Genomic DNA, 17,796 nt, shown 5'->3' with positions numbered 1-17,796 from the left:
AAGTTTAAATTATTTCATCGCAATATTAGGTTTATTCGTATCGCATGCTCTAATATGCTTCAATGTATTCCTACAATAGCACTTACTCACTTCAATTCGTTGGATTGTGATGCGAATAAATCTAATAAGTTTTGCGAGGATTTTTGACAGTGTAAAAAAAAGGATGAAAAGAGAAAGAAGTTTAGGTGGTAACCGTGGCAACGCTAACTTATTTATTTCACGCATGCGCACTCCATTTTGGCCAACATTAACATCAAAGATGCCGACAGAAAGTTGCGCTACTGTATATACTATGATAGCGTACTGCTTTTGCAGTCATCTAACCTAAATGGCATACCCCCACCATGGCTCTACAGAGCTCGATTACCAGGTCCAATCAGAGAAGACCGGGGTAATGCAGTTTGTCACTCTCTCCCTGAATTCTCTAATTCAAACTGGCTGTTTCAGCGACAAAAAAGATCACGTAACGACTTTTATTGCAAAACTATTAGAGCAACAATTTTATGTATGAAAAAAGCCAGAAGCGTTAAATTTGACATTTGAACGATAGATTCGATATATTGTATTTTTCATGTATCATTTACAATATTATTACGATGAATTGAACAGTTATTAGATTCTGATTGCATCATATTCTCTATTTGGATCAGCAATAAAAAAAAGAATAAATCAGTTTATGTATATTGCAGTCAACGGTGATCAACACGATCGAAACAATGTCAGCACTGTCAATAGCGTTTGAACGTTTGACGCTTGTAGTTAAAACTACTGTTCAAATTACAAAATTTCAGCCACTGGAAAACGAGCGACAAACCTGTCGCTCCAATTGCTTATTTTAGCAGCACATGAAAATGTACCTTTAGAAGAAATTATCACAATGGGTTGAAATTCATCTAATTGCGACATTATGGATAAGTTTGTTGTTATTTCCATTTCCGTTAGATAACGTACATCTAAAGCAATATTTTAGTTGACTCATTGACTTAAGTTTACGTTTTAGGCTGCTTTCACGTGCAGCGTAACTTGCGTCAATCAATCAAATTGTATCAAATTGTATCAGCTGTCACGTCCGCAAAAATTTCATTTTTCTTGTTCAATAATAATTTTTTAACAGATTTGCTAACAGGAAGGGGATTTTAGGAACAATCACAGGCAAATATAGAGAAGAGTCAGAGTAATAGTGCACGTTGTCCAGAGCGGCCACGCGTGAAATACTGGCTTCTTTCATTGTCTAACTAATCGCCGCTCTAGCTTTTAAACGCCGCGTGTGAGACATAATCTTAAATCCAAATATAATTTTCTTTATTTTTATTCTTAAATCTAAAAGCATTAATTCTAAGTTTTAATCTAAAAGTAAAAACTAATTCAATTTCTAAATCTAGAATGAATCGTAAGTTTGTACTTTTTTAATTAATTTAGAAGCAAATCTGTTTTCGCACAGAATTAATTATCAACCCACTAATTAATGTACCAATTGCTATTAAATATATATTTAATTGATTAATTTCGAGTGTGTGCTTTGCGGATGTCCCTACCTTCTTGCTAACTCTTAATACTATAACTAATAACTTTTAATAATATAACCACTTAAAACATTAACGAAAAGTGATCACTTGTGTGAGAGAACAGCCTATCCAACGCGGTCGAATCAACAGGTGAATTCATCCAGGAAGCTACAGAGGACTTTCCGACCACTTCTTTCCGCTGGCATTCAGGAACACCAGAGAACATTTAGCCGGGCATCTCAAGATAAGAAAGCTTCTTTCCACATTTTGGTAATTGAAATTCGCTGCCATTGAATTGCACTCAATTTGTGTCCCACTTGCGTTCGTGTGCACCCATCGACGCTCGAATCTTGGCGGTTAGTCCGTGATTACGTAGTGCATGTTGCGTATCTTCGCAATTTTTTCATAGGAAAAGCGGTATCAAATGCCCTGAATATGCTATACTTCCGTGTCGGAAAACGAAAAGAAAAATTATCAAGGAGTCTTATAGCATTACGTTCATTTCGGGTTCCCTAAACGTTTCGAATCCTGTAGTGTATATTCTATATTAACTGTCACTCTGCCGTCGCAAGTTGTCCCAAAGTATTATGGTTCCGGCATACCAGCGCGATGTTAATCACGCGCGACACGTGATATCCAATGACAATATACCTTTAGAATGAGAATATCGGTAAAGCTGTATACTCATTGGATATTGCATGTCGCGCTCGACGAACATCGCGCTGGTGTGCCGGAGGCATTAGAAAAATTCGTCGTTTATCTAAGAAGAGCGGGAGAACAATCGTGGAATGATTCGGAATCCTATATAACTATAATCGGAATATATCTAGGATACGTGAAATCGCGAATTTTGTATCACACCATAGCCTCAGGATAGTTCGAAATCAAGGATTCAGCTAAGTCTCTCTGGCCTAGTTTTCATCGAGGGTTTAATTGGGATCAGGAGATCGATTCTATACCTTGAGGTAAAAATTACAAAAGTGAACGAATTTACTAAAATACTAATAATTTCATTGGTCAACATCTAGTAAATTTGCTCACTTTTGTCATTTTCGCCTCGTTTCAAGATACAGAATTGATCCTCTGAATGTAAGAACTAACCAACTACAGTCGTATTCCTCTATTACAGTCCTCTACGACAGTGCTCGATTGTAGTTCGTTGGTGGAAACTAGGCCTCTGAGACGTAACACAGTTACTACGCATTATTCTAGTTGAGACAATTTGATTGGCTGACGTAAGTTACGCTTACGCAAGTTACGCTCCATGTGAAAGCTGACTTCCGCCGCCATCCCATGAGTGGAAATTTAGTGGAACGGAACAGCGCGATCGATCACAACTCTGCCAGTCATTATGCTGCTTTCTTTTCTGACATTGTGATTGGTCTCGCTATTCGGTTTCGCTGTAAATTTCCGCTCATGGGATGGCGACCTTATGGTGCAGTCCCATGGTGCGAAATTAGCGGAACGTTCGTGATTGGTCGTGGCTTTATTCCGCCGATTCCGCCGTTTTCTGTTGCGCAAATTTAATTATTTTGCGGATTTGCCTGCGTGTGTACATGTGCATGTACTTATAAAAACTAATCTCGTTAAGCTGATTTAAACGAAGAAAAGTATCTTCTAGAAACGCATGATTAATCAACATGCTGAGGCATGTAGGATTCCCACCTGAGTGTTCTCCAGGTGTCATGTCATACTTGTTTAACGTATGATAAATAACAAGAATGAAGTGATACTTGAGTGGCATTCGGATGGTAATCTGAATATAACCCTAAAGGTAATTAATTAAGTCTCCAAATAAATATAAAGATTAATATGGTTAGAACACGAATGTTGTATAAATAGTATATAGAAAAGCGAAAATGTAAATCAAAATCAAAATAGGTACACAAACGAAGTCGGCAATGTCCTTATATATATGTGTGATTTCCGATCCGCAGGAATTCATTTTTCTATGTCTCATTGAGCGGAACTTGCAGATGCACAATCACTGCAAGCCAATGACAAACGCTATTCCAGTGGATCTAATAAAAGTGATCTACGGTAAGGTTCTTATGATTGGTCAACACTAATTGCGCATTCCGCAAATTTCGCTTAAGGGGACATAACACATTTTAGTGGAACGGAATAAAGCCATGACCAGTTGAAGCGGAACGAACGTTCCGCTAATTCCACATTGCGGCAATTCTGCACCATGAGATCGCACTCTCACTGTTGCGGAACTTTGTGTGCGACAGCCTTTTAGGGTATATCTACACAAACTTACATAACCGCATAAATGTATGTAAAGAAAGTTATCCAATTGCATTTTTTTTATTGTCATACTAATAATAATGTCGTCCATAATAATTTTAATGTTCTGTAATAATGTTTTTTTAACAGACTTGAAGTAGCACAGGCACAAAATCTCTAGAGACGTACCTGATCTTCTCCTCGATACTTACAGACGACAGAGCGGAAGGGGTTTTTAAGAACATGAGTAAAATGTGGGAGAGAAGTTAAAATAGCAGTGCGCGTCATCTAGGACACGCGCGCACAAACACCGGCTCCTTCCTTTGTCTGCTCAATCGTTCTAGTTTTAAGCGTTGTGCGCGAACCCTAATGCCGAATTCAAATATAATTTTTCTTTCTTTGTTTTCAATTTCCAAATCTAAGAGTGTTAGTTTTAACTTCTAAATTTAGAATCATACGTTCCAACTCCTATAGTCGTAATTCTTCAATTTAGTTAAGAAATAATTATACTTTTGCGTAAAATTAATTAGTAGACCATAATTAGTGTACCGCGTGAATTAATATGAAATACACATTTAATTAACCAAATTCGAGTGAATCCTTTGGAATCCACTTTTCCTCGCTAAACTATAATATAATCGCTATAAAATTAGTGAAAAGTGATCGCCTGTCCGAGAGAATAGCTTTAGCAAGTCGACGACTGAATTTATGTAGGGAGTTGCAGAAGTCTTGTTGCACGCCTCTTTGGCTAGCATTTGAGAGCATTCAACTAAATATCTCTCAAGGTAAGAAAGCTTCTTTTGCATTTGTCAACTAAACTTCGCCGTGAATAAATAAATCGCATGAAGCATGTATAGCATATGAAGATACGTTGCATGGATACATAGCGGTTGTTATGCGTCCGACTTGTTTCATCAACATAAAGAGAGTAGAATAATTAAATGCACTGAATGTTACATCGCGTTATCAATTTCCAAAAGGGAGAATTATTACGGAGTTTTGCGTTCACTACATCCATTTGGGTTATCCCAAACGATTTGAAACTTGCAACGTGTGTGCTCTGGTATTGGTTACGCTTCGCGTGGTTGCAGCTTGCTCTGAATACCATAAAGTATTAGAAAGATTCCTCGTATTCTTGGGAGACATAGAGGAGCGACTGTGGAATGAGTCCGAATTTACGATAATCGCTATATCCAGCGTTTGCATCTAGCCAATCAATAAATTAGACAATCCTGCTCGCGACCTCGTCCAACGTGTGAAATCGCGAGTTTCCTATCTCACTCTTCAGGTTGATTCGAAACCGAGGATTGGCCAAATCATTCCCGAAACATAACATTATAAACACGCACATAAAATGTAATTGGATAATTTTCTTTATGCATATGTTTATGCGGCTATGCAAGTTCGTGTGGATACCCTAAAGGACTTCACACATAAAATGCATAAGGGTCTGAGCACAGACTCATGCATAACGCATAATACATAAAGCATAAGAAATTCAACCAATCAAAGTTCTTTATTTCATGAAAAGGAAAGAAACGAAGGACTTTAATTGGTTTATTTTCTTATGCATTATGCAAGTGTCTATGTTCCTTGCGTAATAGAACATAAGTATACATAAGTATGAAGAAATGCATAAGTATAACATAAGACCGCTAAACCAATGAGCATCTTATGTAAATCAATATGGCGATATTATGTTAAGTGCTCATTAAGCCTATGGAAAATACAAAAATGTAAGGCCGTAAGATGTAATCAGTAAGCGAATTGCCTAATCACGATAGAGACCGTAAGGTCAGTAACGAATCCAATCTTACGATTTCCTTACTGATTACGTTATGTTTTTCTATGTACTTCCAGCTTTAGTCTAGTAGTTTTATGTTATGCTTATGCATTTCATGCCCTTAAGGGTGCTTCACACACACAAATTACATAAACTACATAACTACAGTATATACAGTAGCGCAACTTTCTGTCGGCACCTTTCATGTTGGCCAAAATGGAGTACGCATGCGTGAAATAAATAAGTTACCTAGCGTTGCCATGGTTACCACCTAAACTTCTTTTTTTACACTGTCAAAAATCTTCGCAAAACTCATTAAATTTATTCGCATCACAATCCAACGAATTGAAGTGAGTAAGTGCTATTGTAGGAATACATTGGAGCATATTAGAGCATGCGACGCGAATAAATCTAATATTGTGTGAAATAATTTAAACTTTATGAAAATTAATAAAAATAAATTGTAAATATATTGAAAAATAAAGAAAAAATATAGAAAAATTAGGAAAAATATTAAATTAACTTAAAAATGTATATTTGTATAAAGAAATATTATGTAATTATATATCTATGAAAATGTTATAAGAAAGCTGAGAGATGTAAAAAAAATTTATATACATATATGTCCAAAAAATAAGTTTAAAATACACTAAATAAAAAGAAATCCTTTTTGCTCGATTTTCTATGTTTTTTGTTCACTTTTTCATTTTATCACATTTTTACAAAAATTAGACCAATCTCTCAAGATTTCTCACACATTTCACCAAATGGACAATACACGTAATACTCTAAATTTCTACTTTGAACCATGTATGCTTGAAAAACAAATGTTTAAATGGAACATTGAAACGCTTATTTAAATAGAGAGAAAAAGAGAGAGAACAATAAAAGAGGGAGGAAAAGAGACGAGGCAACTTACTTATTTCACGTACGCGCACTCCATTTTGGCCAACATAAAATCAGGAGAGTTGCGCTACTGTATATACTGTGACATACCCATAGTACAGTATAAGGATATACAGTAGGAACAAGCAGCGTCGGTATCTTTGATCTTTTTCAGATGAGTTTTCATGGTCTTTGGTGACCAAATACCGTATCAATAGTATTAGAAACCACCATCTATATTCAACAAAAAAAGGAGATAAAAAAATCTTAATTTTTCAGAATCTTCCACCAAATCAATGATCAGTTAGATACATCCTAGCAAATGAGAATGGATTAAAATAGATAGAAATTTTTTTCTATTCAAATGCGTATTTTAAATAGCGAATATTTTTTTTGGATTTAATTGGATTCAATTAGATCCAATTAGATACAATTGCATTGAAAAACTGCATTTCCCATTCAAAATTTTGATTGAACAGTATTCACAATGCACAGAAAAAGTTAATATTATATTATTTTTATGGTAGATTGAAAAACGTAGAGATATGCTCCATGCAATTTCAAATGAATAAAAATGCATCCAGGATTAAAAAGCATTCATTTTAACATTCGTGATATTTCTGAAAATCTGAATTCATTTCAATTCATTTCAATCCATTCTTGTTTGCTAGATCCATGCACAGTCACATTGCTTCATAAAATTAATTGCTGTAAATAGTTATTCAGTTATTCAGAAGACATGGTAGTGTTACGTCCGCAGTAATTTTAAAACTCGTCCAAATTACCTTTGGACAAATCATGAACATTTTTATGACTTATAAATTGACGCGATACATGAGATCGCCAGGACCATACCTGACGCCTTCTCACTACATGCGCCCTAACAGGGCAATGACAAAAAGGGATCCCTCCCTTCTTCTAAAAGATGCCTTCGGGGTATGAGTAACAGAACACAGTCAGTAAAAGAACGGAGTTAGCGTCTTAGCGTTTGGGCCGAGTGCCCTCGGAAATTTTCTAAATCCTCTTCCGTGGGCGAATCTTTGCCTCAGTTTTGCGCGTCTCACACAAATGTAATCGTTTCAATTTCTTTTAAACTAAATTTAATTCAAAGTCTAAATCTAAGTAATGCTAAATTTAAGTAATTCTACATTTAAGTGATTCTAAGTCTAAGTGATTTTGTGAATTAAAGTTAATAAACATCTTAGCTAAATCTGAGTGAACTTTCTCGACAAATTCTTTCTTAACTACCTTCCCGTATTTAATTCGTGTCAGTGACGACCTAATTAGCGAACTTAGACTATTGTGCACACGAGAGCTACGAATCGACGAAGACGAACCCGAAGTCCAGGACAGTGGGAAGTCTAAGGGTCACGCACACCGACCAACCGCATGCCGCAACCACTGGCGGAGACCTCACCATAAAGGTAGGATATTTTTATTTTATCACATTTCGGTCACCGCGGACCGTGAATCCTGTTTGCGCATAGTATGTGTCCGGTGCGTTCGCGCCTATCGGCATTCGTTTGTTGGAAACTAACAAACCTTATTTATTGGAAACTAATCTTACACCACGTGGATACGTAGCGTACTCGTATGTTGCGTATCCTCATTATTCTTTCATCAAATAGAAAACGCGAGACTAAATGTCCGGAGTGCTACACCTCTTTACCCGTGAATGAAAAGGAGAATTATCTTGGGGTATTGCGACATTACATCCATTTAGGGTTTCCCGAGCGATTCGAGATCTGCAACGAATGTTCCGTGTCGCTGGCCACCGTACGTTATTTCACGGGTTGTCGCGATTGCCCTGAAGTTTTGGAGGAGTTTCTCAATTACTTAAACAGGACGGGGGTTACACCTTGGACCTCCCCGAAATCAACTATCGTCGCCGTGTCGAGCGCGCAAATCTAGTTAAAAATTCAAACTCTTAAATTGGACAGATTTTAATTCCGCGCTTCCGCCGACGCAAATTGTACGCCTTGCACCTACCGATAATCCCAGGATCTCGGTCACCCGCCGATCAAACCCTGGGATGTAACACTTGTCGCTAAACAAGCGCAGCGGTATGTCATGATACAATTGTAGTAATGGAGAAACTGATAGAACCCACAGTTGATGATCACCAAAAATATAGCCGCTAATGATGCGCAAACGAATATGCGCGGCTGAATGGAAACTGAGATCTTGTCCCTACTGTATATTTTTATACTGTGACCATAGCATAATGGCTCTTGCACAGCATATATATAATTTTTCCAGTAGAGGAATTATATATATATACTTATTGGACTGTGTTCGGAAATTTATCCGAGTACACTCATGTATTATTTATCCTCGTTTAACAATTCGGTGAACAAGAATATAATGATGCATAGATGCACTCGAGTGAAGACAACCTGGATGTCGCGTGTCGCGCATCGTGCTGGTGTGCAAGAGTCATAAGGTGCCTAGACCAAGGAATATCTTATGTAAATCAACATGGCGTCTTTATGTCGGATGCTTATTGATTTAATGTTCTTATGCTATGGTTAGGCAGGTTATGTAATTTTGTGTGTAATAGCTCTAAAACGGGGAGCACAGACTCTTGCATAACGCATAAAACATGAGGCATAAGAAAATCAATCAATCAGAGTTCTTTATTTCACGAAAAGGAAAAAAATAAAGGACTTTGATTGGTTCAATTTTTTATGCCTCATGTGTTATGCATTAGCCCGGATCTATAATAAGTTTTTAAGCCTCAAGCCATAAGAAATTGAGTCATATATCAATTATTCTCCTCGCATTCGACTGTACTTGATCAATTTCTTACGACTTAAAGCTTAAAACACCCATTAGATTCGGTCTTATGCAAGAGTCTGTGCTCCCCGCTTAAGACTTAAAACGCCTATTGTAGGTTCGGACTTATGCAAAAGTCTGTGTTGCGGCATGGTAGAAGGGATAACATAGTATGTAGAGATTCTCTAATCAGAGAGTGCGACTTACTTGACGCTACAAATGCTTTGAAACTTTTGATTAACCGGAATCGAAAGAAAGAATTTTATTAATTGACTAATCAAAAAATGTTTTGAAGCATTCGTAGCATCAAGTGACCGTAGCCTAAGGCTACTTTCATATGCAGCGTAATTTTGAGGTAAATTTTCACTGCTCAAACCGGCTGTTTCAGCGACAAAAGGACGCTTGATATTCGTCAATTTTGATCATGTAATCTTTTTTTGTCGCTGAAACAGCTGGTTAGAGCAGCTCATGAAAATTTACTTTTATTCTAGTTGAGACAATTTGATTGGCTAACACAAGTTACGCTGCATGTGAAAGCAGCCTGAGTTTGGTGAATGTAGATAAAAAATGGCGAGAAAGAGATAACAGATATTGCTTTCTCGTGTGAACGCATGCGCAAAAAGTGTTAGAATACGTGACAGGCAATACGTGACATTATTTGAAGAAACCAATCGAGTTGATTAATTGACTAAATTGTGCAATTGAAATTTATTAGTTTTCTTTTTGTCCAAGATCTCGGAACAATTTTTGATCTCTCTCATAGGTTTTACTCATCTGCTTGTAACTATCTTTCTCTTTCTTTTCTTCGCACTTGTTGTCCGACGATGTAGAATACATACATAAAGGATGTCCCAAAATTAACGCAAGATTTGAATTTGCCGCCATTTGTGCAGTAAAGTGTTGGCAACCCAAAAAAAAAACAATTTAACTGCTGACAGTTTAGAGTTAGTGAAAATGGAGCGTGAAAATGGATTATTGAATCATCAACAAATGGATGCTGATTTTTCGAGCAAAATCATCCTAAGCGATGAAGCACATTTTCACCTTGATGGCTTTTTGTTAATCGCCAAAATCGCCCCCTAGATCGTGTGATTTAACACCATTAGATTTCTTTTTATGGGATTATTTGAAATCACAGGTCTATGTCAACAAGCCCACAACCACCCGTGCATTAAAGGAGGAGATTCAACGCTGCATCAACGAAATTCAGCCACATTTATGCAAAATGGTCATGGAAAATTTCGACAAACGAGTGCGTATGTGCATGCAAAGCCGTGGAGGCCATTTGCCCGATGTGTTATTCCACAAATAACCCTATCCTATGTACTTTATGATTCAATAAAAAAATAACAATCAAAAGACTAAAAACTGTGTTTTCTATTTAATTCAAATCTTGCGTTAATTTTGGGACACCCTTTATATCCTAGCAAACGAGAATAGATTGAAATGAATTAAAATGGATTCTAATTTTCAGAAATATTGATTCACGAATGTTAAAATAAATTCTTTCAAAAGGGAACTGAATAGGCCCTCTTATAAAAGAGATGGAAACCTTAAAAATGAAATACTAAACTAGAGATAAGATAAATCATATATTTATAATCATATATTTATAAAGAGATAGAGGGTTTTATTGGGATGTAACATTATATATTATAATTAAACTTTTTTTGTTAATAACTTTTTAACGAAGGACTGCCACCTAAAATCTGTCGAAGGTCACTTAAGGCCATGACTTTGACAACATATATCAAGGTCAAAGTCATCGGCAAAGTGTTCCTTAATCTGAATAATTACTATTACTTCTTTTATTTATTTAGTTCTTTTTATTTTAATGTTACTTCTGTCAATTTTTGCTTATAAGAATGAAAAAATAAAAGAAAGTTCTGTTAGAAAGGGTGTCCCAAAATTAACGCAAGATTTGAATTAAATAGAAAACACAGTTTTTAGTCTTTTGATTGTTATTTTTTTATTGAATCATAAAGTACATAGGATAGGGTTATTTGTGGAATAACACATCGGGCAAATGGCCTCCACGGCTTTGCATGCACATACGCACTCGTTTGTCGAAATTTTCCATGACCATTTTGCATAAATGTGGCTGAATTTCGTTGATGCAGCGTTGAATCTCCTCCTTTAATGCACGGGTGGTTGTGGGCTTGTTGACATAGACCTGTGATTTCAAATAATCCCATAAAAAGAAATCTAATGGTGTTAAATCACACGATCTAGGGGGCGATTTTGGCGATTAACAAAAAGCCATCAAGGTGAAAATGTGCTTCATCGCTTAGGATGATTTTGCTCGAAAAATCAACATTCATTTGTTGATGTTCAATAATCCATTTTCACGCTCCATTTTCACTAACCCTAAACTGTCAGCTGTTAAATTGTTTTTTTTTGGGTTGCCAACACTTTACTGCACAAATGGCGGCAAATTCAAATCTTGCGTTAATTTTGGGACACCCTTTACGTCAGTTGCGAACCGTCGTACTGTAAACATTTCCGTCTGTGGCTCTCGCGGTTTTGGAATCGTAAATTCGATATCAATGTGTTAGATTTTGTTCGATATTTCGTATTTCTTGTTTCGTTATTATTTTTCGCAAAATATTTTGTACTACTGCAATACTTTATATCTGTATAGTTCTTTATTCGTGTATATTTCGCTGAATTCTATTATCGTGTGCTGCCGATGTAGGGGATGTCCGAGAGCATTGTATTCTTTGTATATTATTCTTTATTATTTGCATTGTTTTTTCAATATTCGTGCGTTTATCCAATTGCGTTTTGCTTTGCTGTATGCTGTTGGTCGTTAATTTTTAATTTCGTAATAAATATATTACTTGCCTTGTATTTTGTTTTTCGTCTTAGTTTTTCAACGTTATTTTATAATATATTATTTACATTCTGTACGTGTTTTTCTGTACTTACAAGGAAACACAACCAAGTGAATCTCTCCGATTTAAATGAGCTTTTAGCATGTTATTCTATGGACAAAAAGAGAAGACACGTACTTTTTTGCTGAGTTGCATGTTAAGGGAGTGAAATCCTCTCTTGAAAAAAATCGGTTTTTTTCTTTCAGACTGAATATCGTCAAGACTATAAAAGATAGAGAAAAATGTTTCAAATAAAAATTGAATGGTTGCAGAGTACTTCATAATAAAAAACAATTTATTTATTTATTTGTTTATTGCATACTCCTATCCTCACCTCTAAATTTTTAATTTTTATAATGACAAAAATTAAAGAGCATTTTACGCTGCAAACAACGATCTGTAATAAAGTCATGTTTCGCAAACGCATTTTTGAAATATGAATATAAAAAACACCTCTATATACGCGCTCCATGAGTATCCGTCTCATACCGTCATTGGCTGCGCGAGATAGCGTTACATGAATACAGTCTAGTACGCATCAATATCGCACTAGCTATTATAGTAAGAGCTTTTTACAATAATAATGTAATAATAATAATAATAATAATAATAATAGTAATAGTGACTTTGTTAAACTTCCGACACCAATCAAATATCTACGGTATATATACTGTAGCGACTCGGAAGGAGGAGCGGAATATTAATTGAAACACAAATCGTTTGCTTTTTTTCACACTCAAGACAATAAAGTTTGTTACAACACAAAACAGATTAAGACTTTCTACAGCACAAATTCAACACACACAGAGAATTTTTTTCGGATGGAAAAGCACACCGAACTGTAACATAAAACTCTACTGCCGAAAATTGCACCGCTCAGAAAAGATTGGCCGGTCGTGACCGCGCGGCACCTTATATATTGGTGTGATTCCAGATTGTTCCCGAAAGTACTAGCAGCAAAAAAACCGGATATGAAAAAAGAAATAATCGAGAATCTCCTTTACCATAGAAAAAAACATGAGAACAATCTAGAATCACCTTGATACGCACTTAACAATTTTTATCGCGTTTTGTTGCGTGAAGATCGACTAGTGATCGGCGTCTGTTATTGGCCGCTGTTTTGCCATGGCACCTTGTTTGACGAGTAGCCAATGAGGACAGTGTTGCGCGCTGGGCGCATTCCTCATTGGTCACTTGCCGTGTCGCGTCGTTCCGCGTCACGTGTGACGTTGTCACGCGCGAAATGCTATGTTCACATAAATTCAACGCAAATCTTAATAAATTAAATGATGAACTACATGTCGCTCCGAACATATACACAAATGTACCTCGGGCAATTAAAATCAAAGTTACGAATAAAGAAATTATTACTTTCGTAAAATATCCTTCATTTTGCAGTGTCCGTTGTGTTCAACGTTAACATGAATAAAATATTGACAAAACATTGTGTCTTATTAATCTAGGCGGAAAATGAATCTATTATTATAATAAGACATTTCGTTTTATTATTGCAACTACGTAGTAAATATAATTAATTACTACCAGTTGCTGTGTGTAGTAGTGTTGTATGCAACAGTGAAAGTTTCATACGTACTATTACGTATATTGTTGACATGAATATAAATATAAAAGGTGCAGCTCGTCGCAGGAAATTTGCAGTTTCGTATTTGATTTTGATTAATAAGTACTACCGGTTGTGAGTAATATGGAGCTCTATTAATAAGTATTTACTGTTAAAGTTTTTATTGCTTTTTATATTTTTTTACTTAAAAATTTTTTTAATTAAAATGATTATATACATTTTATTTCCTTTTTTTATTTAACTGTTAGGATATGATGAAATAGCATATTTATAATTTAATTACATATTTAAAATACTTGCAGATAATAAGACGACATTTGCATAATATATAAAATTGTTTTTTCCTTTGTTCAATTAATTTTTTTGAAAAATAACCAATAAGAAGTTATCAAATTTATTATGAAATAGACAATACAAATTTTTTTTCTCTTTCTGTCTTTCTTTTAATAATTATTATATTGGAAATAGACATGTAAATAATATTTATAAGTTCTAGGAAATAAATCCACGGTTTAATCTACGAAACGTAATAATACTGTTGTCTGCAGTATTTACTGCCTTGTAGACTTCCCAGAAAATCCTATAACATTAGAAGAAATTACAATGGAGAGAAAAATGGAAAAAATTTAAAAGAAATGTGCAAAGATCACTATAAAATCAAAGAAGAAGAATCGTTGGATTTTTTAAACTCGTATGATGTACAAGAAATAGAACTCGTAGATAGAGAAGAAAATTACGCATGCAATGTAAAGGAAATGGTTTGTGATATCGACGATATTTCAATAGAATATAAAAGAGGAATAGTTGAATATTGGAGAAGTGGTAAGTTAAAGCCAAGGGCAATTGAATCTGTAAAATCAAGATTTCGGAAAGTAATATCAGCAGGACAATTGCGACGATAGGAAAAGCAAATGAATGTAGGTAGTAGATTAGAAAAGTTGGGGCGAATTTCAGCATACACGTTAGATAAATTTATTGAAGCAATTCATAGAGGGGCAATGATCCATGATATTGATATTACACGATGGGCTTTGCAAGTGCAACAACAGAAAATTTATCAAGTTTTAAAGTATTACACGGATGGGTTGGAAGATTTAAGCTCGCGCATTAAATTCTATCTAGAAAAGTTACGAAATTTATAACTAAAAAAGCTCTAATGTCAAAGGAAGCTTTACAAGCAGACAGTAATAGGTTTATTGAAAATATCAAATATTATATTGACCGCTATGGAATTGAAAATGTATATAATTCGGACCAAAGTGGTTTTCAATTACAATTACATGCTGTACATTGGCAGAGAAAGATGTAAAAAAAATAGAGAGTGTAACACAGTCAATATCTGTGATTACGCACAGTTATACCTACAATACAACCTGTTATTTTCAGCCGATAGTAGATTATTATCTCCACTTCTTATAATGTTAAAAGAACCTAATGGGACATTAGGTCCTAGAGTATAAGAAATGATGTTTTAATATTTTTATTATAGCGTCAAAATCTGATAAACTAATATCTAATCATTTTGAAACTTGGGTAAGGGAAGTATATTTTCCAAATGTTTTACTGTTAGTAAACTGTTTACTTTATCAAATTCAGTTTTACTGTTAGATTCGTGATCCGGACTGGTCATTGTCCGGATATAAAGAAATAGACCAGATTCTGCAAAAAGTATGGTTCTATTAACTGTACTGGCTGGAACAATAGGAAAAATACAACCGTTAGATGTTTTTGGATTCCATTTGTGGAAGAATTTCATCAAGCATTTTTCAGATGTAGTTATGCTTTTAGATCTTGATGTAAAACTTTATTCTAGAAACGCTATTTTAAAATTACAATCATTAATGCACAATCAGTTTTCATCGCCAAGATTTACTAATTTGTTTAAATACACTTGGTACAAAAGTGGATATTTGGAATATAAGCCAATAGAATTTGAAACACCAGTCGATTTTTACTTTAAAAAACATTTGAAACCAACATGCGATATTTGTAGTGAAATAGCTGTAATTACTTGCTCATGGTGCAGAAAGTCTCTCTGCATAACATATTTTTTTCATGAGCAACATTTTTGTGATCATAAACTATAAATATTGCAATGGATTATATGTTTATTGTAAAAAACATTGTAGAAAACATTGTAAAATTAAAGATAATAATTAAAAAATTATTATATTTTAATAATAAATACGAAAATATAATAACAAATATCAAATAAAATTTAACGTGACTGATATTTTATATTATAACAAAAATATGAAATTAACAATGTAGTGTATGTAAGTAGCGCTACTAGTAACAATTTATTTGTTCTTCGCGCAGCGCTGCGAAGAGGACGTGCTAAGAAAAACGAAGTTGAACTCTCGCCCGACCGTTCATTCCTTTGTAATGGCAAGGCCAGTGCCCACTTATTATTTTTATTTTTTTTATTCTACTACTTTTTTTTACAAATATATTACCTCAAAGAGATACCATTTCTTGTTTGTCGCGAGACTTATCCTGGATATATTACATTGGTGACGAGGAAAATTGGTCCTTATCCTTGGAATATCCTTATTAAGAATCAAGAGAGCTTAGTGAGAAGTAATTCTAAGTGTGGATCGAGAAAAACAAAATGTCGACAACAGATTTGTTAAAATTGCAAAAAGAATTAGAGGAACGAAAAAGAATTTTGGCAGAAAGAGCGAAGCAACAAGAAAATCAAAGAATACAGTTAGCAATGGAGAATCAGCAAATAGCAAAAATAAGAGCATAATAAATTTGAAGCGGCTAGAAAAGAAGAACCACGTGACACAGGAACCATAGTAAAAGAAACCATTGTTAGAGGGCATTGACTGTTGGCAATATATCCGAATTTTCAATGAAGGAAAATTGGACGAGATGGTTCGAAAGATTAACGCACTACTTCTCAGGTAATGATGTGCCGAAAGAAAAGCAAGTATCGCTTTTTATTACGTTAATGGATAGTGAAGGATATGAACTTCTCTACAATTTGTGTTCACCGGAAAATCTGGTAAATCTTTCATTGGAACGTCTTGCAGAAATTATGCAAAAGCATCTGCAACCACAGTCAAGTGTAATAGCGTTATAAATTCAAGCAATGCAAGCAGATGGAAGGAGAGGACATTAAAACATATTTAGCCCAGCTTAAAAAGTTATCAGCTTATTGCCAGTTTGGGGAGCAATTGGAAATCCACATTCGAGATCAATTCGTATGGGGAAGAGGTTACTGGAAGAACAACATTTGACGTATACCAGGACGATGGAAATTAGCGCAATCATGGAAATGGCAGAACGGGAAGTGGCAGATATGGCGAGTGCGACAAGCAGCAAAGAAAGTGAACTCAATTTTATGGATAAGGAAAGGAAAATGGTAATTTTTTTGTTGTGGGAAAAAGAGTCACATATCGAAAAATTGTCGTTTTAAAAGTTATGCATGTAACGCGTGCGGAAATAAGGGTCATTTAGTGGTTGTCTGTAAAAGTAAAGAATCTAATAGAAAGCGGAAACAAGAACAAGTGGAGAATAAGACTAAAAATGTAGTAAAGAGTCCGAATCATTATTTAGAAGAATCCGGAAACGATAATAACAGCATAAATAACATGTATTATAAAAAGGATACAGATAATAGTGAAATACTAGATAACGTAAAATCACTTAAAGTTAGTCTTATGATAGGAAACAAAGCGCTTGTGTTCGAAATTGATACAAGATCGCCGATATCTGCAATATCACAGAGAGATTTCGAGAAATTTAAGTCGTTTGAAAATGCAATCATGAGAGAACTTCACGTAGTTTTAGAATATACAAGGGACCCGATAATTCCTCTCGGTACTTTAAAAGTTAAAGTGGAATTTAAGAATAAGAAACGGGAACTTGAATTATTTGTATTACCAGGTAGAAGCATATCGATAGTAGGTAGGAATTGGCTTCAAGTCCTAGAGATTATGCAATTCAAAGAACCAATAGAGAAGTTATCAATTAAAGCAGTGAGCGAAGAACCTAAAGATATTAGTAATAGATTCGAGTCACTTTTTTCTAGAAAACTGAGACCAAAAAAAATTTAAGTTACATCTTAAGGAGGATGCCAATCCAGTGTTTTCCAAGACCAGTGCCTTTCGCGTTAAAAGAAAAAGTCGAAAAAGAAATTGATCGTTTATTAAAAGA

This window comes from Trachymyrmex septentrionalis, unplaced genomic scaffold, assembly GCF_001594115.1.
Source record: "Trachymyrmex septentrionalis isolate Tsep2-gDNA-1 unplaced genomic scaffold, Tsep1.0 scaffold18, whole genome shotgun sequence".
Lineage (NCBI taxonomy): Eukaryota > Metazoa > Arthropoda > Insecta > Hymenoptera > Formicidae > Trachymyrmex > Trachymyrmex septentrionalis.
This window is presented reverse-complemented; position numbering follows the sequence as displayed.